This window comes from Nematostella vectensis, chromosome 11, assembly GCF_932526225.1.
Source record: "Nematostella vectensis chromosome 11, jaNemVect1.1, whole genome shotgun sequence".
NCBI lineage: Eukaryota > Metazoa > Cnidaria > Anthozoa > Actiniaria > Edwardsiidae > Nematostella > Nematostella vectensis.
Window position 1 is genome coordinate 6,183,763 of NC_064044.1, and position 5,078 is coordinate 6,188,840.

At 36.5% G+C, this 5,078-nt stretch overlaps 1 long non-coding RNA gene across 1 annotated transcript; it reads left to right on the forward strand.

Annotated features, from left to right (window-relative positions):
* Positions 1–480: 480 nt before the first annotated feature.
* Positions 481–4,075, forward strand: LOC125573678. Its single transcript, XR_007314163.1, has 2 exons — positions 481–538; positions 3,903–4,075. It is a non-coding gene; the product is annotated as an uncharacterized LOC125573678 (long non-coding RNA).
* The last annotated feature ends 1,003 nt before the right edge of the window (positions 4,076–5,078 follow it).

The window sequence follows — 5,078 nt, forward strand, 5'->3', positions numbered from 1 at the left end:
CATCAATGTTGACCAGACAGTTGAAAATGATGAAGATTTCAAGGCCCTCCTGTCTCACACTAACGCAGACCAAGTTGCCCTTGGCCTACTAAATACGACGACAATCACAATTGGCAACGATGATCAAGGTGACTGGAGTAAACTAATCTTTTGATTTATTTTGACTAACAGAAATTTTGTTAAAAGACTATAAAGAGAAAATTGTCATAATAAAAATTTGGGCTTGCTAAAGATTTTGGATGTCTTATGCCAAAAATGTATATTGCTGCCTTTGGAAATTTACCAAAGAAAGTGTTTCCGTTATAATACTATATGTCTATTGAAGTACAACTCTCGGGTAACAACAATTGTTCTATTGGGGTTTAAAGACTGTAACTGTTGTCTTCCTTTGAAACTTGGTCCATGATAGTCTTTGTTTTCATTGACCCACAGCAACTTTCAGCTTTGCGTCCTCATCGTATTCAGTTGAGGAAGATACGGGTTATGTTACAGTGAACATCACAAAGACTGGGACCTCTGACATTTCTCTAGATGTGAAGTAAGTAGAATAGAATTGGTTTGTGTGATTGATTGAATTCTGCGAAAAGTATTGGCAATCAAAATATTTTCTTTGCACTCCTTCTTTTCTGAATCTTTTACCTTCAGTAGCCTATTGTATGGTATTCAATAACCATTCATTTGCTCTTTGTCTCAGGCTAAGCACAAACAACGGCACAGCATTCTCTCCCGTCGACTATACTGCGATGTCTGACAATAGTGTAACGTTTTTGGCCAACGAACAATCTAAGCTAGTAAACATAACCATCAATGTTGACCAGACAGTTGAAAATGATGAAGATTTCAAGGCCCTCCTGTCTCACACTAACGCAGACCAAGTTGCCCTTGGCCTACTAAATACGACGACAATCACAATTGGCAACGATGATCAAGGTGACTGGAGTAAACTAATCTTTTGATTTATTTTGCCTAACAGAAATTTTGTTAAAAGACTATAAAGAGAAAATTGTCATAATAAAAATTTGGGCTTGCTAAAGATTTTGGATGTCTTATGCCAAAAATGTATATTGCTGCCTTTGGAAATTTACCAAAGAAAGTGTTTCCGTTATAATACTATATGTCTATTGAAGTACAACTCTCGGGTAACAACAATTGTTCTATTGGGGTTTAAAGACTGTAACTGTTGTCTTCCTTTGAAACTTGGTCCATGATAGTCTTTGTTTTCATTGATCCACAGCAACTTTCAGCTTTGCGTCCTCATCGTATTCAGTTGAGGAAGATACGGGTTATGTTACAGTGAACATCACAAAGATTGGGACCTCTGACATTTCTCTTGATGTGAAGTAAGTAGAATAGAATTGGTTTGTGTGATTGATTAAATTCTGCGAAAAGTATTGGCAATCAAAATATTTTCTTTGCACTCCTTCTTTTCTGAATCTTTTACCTTCAGTAGCCTATTGTATGGTATTCAATAACCATTTATTTGCTCTTTGTCTCAGGCTAAGCACAAACAACGGCACAGCATTCTCTCCCGTCGACTATACTTCAATGTCTGACAATATGGTAACGTTTTTGGCCAACGAACAATCTAAGCTAGTAAACATAACCATCAATGTTGACCAGACAGTTGAAAATGATGAAGATTTCAAGGCCCTCCTGTCTCACACTAACGCAGACCAAGTTGCCCTTGGCCTACTAAATACGACGACAATCACAATTGGCAACGATGATCAAGGTGACTGGAGTAAACTAATCTTTTGATTTATTTTGACTAACAGAAATTTTGTTAAAAGACTATAAAGAGAAAATTGTCATAATAAAAATTTGGGCTTGCTAAAGATTTTGGATGTCTTATGCCAAAAATGTATATTGCTGCCTTTGGAAATTTACCAAAGAAAGTGTTTCCGTTATAATACTATATGTCTATTGAAGTACAACTCTCGGGTAACAACAATTGTTCTATTGGGGTTTAAAGACTGTAACTGTTGTCTTCCTTTGAAACTTGGTCCATGATAGTCTTTGTTTTCATTGACCCACAGCAACTTTCAGCTTTGCGTCCTCATCGTATTCAGTTGAGGAAGATACGGGTTATGTTACAGTGAACATCACAAAGACTGGGACCTCTGACATTTCTCTAGATGTGAAGTAAGTAGAATAGAATTGGTTTGTGTGATTGATTGAATTCTGCGAAAAGTATTGGCAATCAAAATATTTTCTTTGCACTCCTTCTTTTCTGAATCTTTTACCTTCAGTAGCCTATTGTATGGTATTCAATAACCATTTATTTGCTCTTTGTCTCAGGCTAAGCACAAACAACGGCACAGCATTCTCTCCCGTCGACTATACTGCAATGTCTGACAATATGGTAACGTTTTTGGCCAACGAACAATCTAAGCTAGTAAACATAACCATCAATGTTGACCAGACAGTTGAAAATGATGAAGATTTCAAGGCCCTCCTGTCTCACACTAACGCAGACCAAGTTGCCCTTGGCCTACTAAATACGACGACAATCACAATTGGCAACGATGATCAAGGTGACTGGAGTAAACTAATCTTTTGATTTATTTTGACTAACAGAAATTTTGTTAAAAGACTATAAAGAGAAAATTGTCATAATAAAAATTTGGGCTTGCTAAAGATTTTGGATGTCTTATGCCCAAAATGTATATTGCTGCCTTTGGAAATTTACCAAAGAAAGTGTTTCCGTTATAATACTATATGTCTATTGAAGTACAACTCTCGGGTAACAACAATTCTTCTATTGGGGTTTAAAGACTGTAACTGTTGTCTTCCTTTGAAACTTGGTCCATGATAGTCTTTGTTTTCATTGATCCACAGCAACTTTCAGCTTTGCGTCCTCATCGTATTCAGTTAAGGAAGATACGGGTTATGTTACAGTGAACATCACAAAGATTGGGACCTCTGACATTTTTCTTGATGTGAAGTAAGTAGAATAGAATTGGTTTGTGTGATTGATTGAATTCTGCGAAAAGTATTGGCAATCAAAATATTGTCTTTGCACTCCTACTTTTCTGAATCTTTTACCTTCAGTAGCCTATTTTATGGTATTCAATAACCATTCATTTGCTCTTTGTCTCAGGCTAAGCACAAACAACGGCACAGCATTCTCTCCCGTCGACTATACTGCAATGTCTGACAATATGGTAACGTTTTTGGCCAACGAACAATCTAAGCTAGTGAACATAACCATCAATGTTGACCAGACAGTTGAAAATGATGAAGATTTCAAGGCCCTCCTGTCTCACACTAACGCAGACCAAGTTGCCCTTGGCCTACTAAATACGACGACAATCACAATTGGCAACGATGATCAAGGTGACTGGAGTAAACTAATCTTTTGATTTATTTTGCCTAACAGAAATTTTGTTAAAAGACTATAAAGAGAAAATTGTCATAATAAAAATTTGGGCTTGCTAAAGATTTTGGATGTCTTATGCCAAAAATGTTTATTGCTGCCTTTGGAAATTTACCAAAGAAAGTGTTTCCGTTATAATACTATATGTCTATTGAAGTATAACTCTCGGGTAACAACAATTGTTCTATTGGGGTTTAAAGACTGTAACTGTTGTCTTCCTTTGAAACTTGGTCCATGATAGTCTTTGTTTTCATTGATCCACAGCAACTTTCAGCTTTGCGTCCTCATCGTATTCAGTTGAGGAAGATACGGGTTATGTTACAGTAAACATCACAAAGATTGGGACCTCTGACATTTCTCTTGATGTGAAGTAAGTAGAATAGAATTGGTTTGTGTGATTGATTGAATTCTGCGAAAAGTATTGGCAATCAAAATATTTTCTTTGCACTCCTTCTTTTCTGAATCTTTTACCTTCAGTAGCCTATTGTATGGTATTCAATAACCATTCATTTGCTCTTTGTCTCAGGCTAAGCACAAACAACGGCACAGCATTCTCTCCCGTCGACTATACTTCAATGTCTGACAATATGGTAACGTTTTTGTCCAACGAACAATCTAAGCTAGTAAACATAACCATCAATGTTGACCAGACAGTTGAAAATGATGAAGATTTCAAGGCCCTCCTGTCTCACACTAACGCAGACCAAGTTGCCCTTGGCCTACTAAATACGACGACAATCACAATTGGCAACGATGATCAAGGTGACTGGAGTAAACTAATATTTTGATTTATTTTGACTAACAGAAATTTTGTTAAAAGACTATAAAGAGAAAATTGTCATAATAAAAATTTGGGCTTGCTAAAGATTTTGGATGTCTTATGCCAAAAATGTATATTGCTGCTTTTGGAAATTTACCAAAGAAAGTGTTTCCGTTATAATACTATATGTCTATTGAAGTACAACTCTCGGGTAACAACAATTGTTCTATTGGGGTTTAAAGACTGTAACTGTTGTCTTCCTTTGAAACTTGGTCCATGATAGTCTTTGTTTTCATTGATCCACAGCAACTTTCAGCTTTGCGTCCTCATCGTATTCAGTTAAGGAAGATACGGGTTATGTTACAGTGAACATCACAAAGACTGGGACCTCTGACATTTCTCTTGATGTGAAGTAAGTAGAATAGAATTGGTTTGTGTGATTGATTGAATTCTGCGAAAAGTATTGGCAATCAAAATATTGTCTTTGCACTCCTTCTTTTCTGAATCTTTTACCTTCAGTAGCCTATTTTATGGTATTCAATAACCATTCATTTGCTCTTTGTCTCAGGCTAAGCACAAACAACGGCACAGCATTCTCTCCCGTCGACTATACTGCAATGTCTGACAATATGGTAACGTTTTTGGCCAACGAACAATCTAAGCTAGTGAACATAACCATCAATGTTGACCAGACAGTTGAAAATGATGAAGATTTCAAGGCCCTCCTGTCTCACACTAACGCAGACCAAGTTGCCCTTGGCCTACTAAATACGACGACAATCACAATTGGCAACGATGATCAAGGTGACTGGAGTAAACTAATCTTTTGATTTATTTTGCCTAACAGAAATTTTGTTAAAAGACTATAAAGAGAAAATTGTCATAATAAAAATTTGGGCTTGCTAAAGATTTTGGATGTCTTATGCCAAAAATGTATATTGC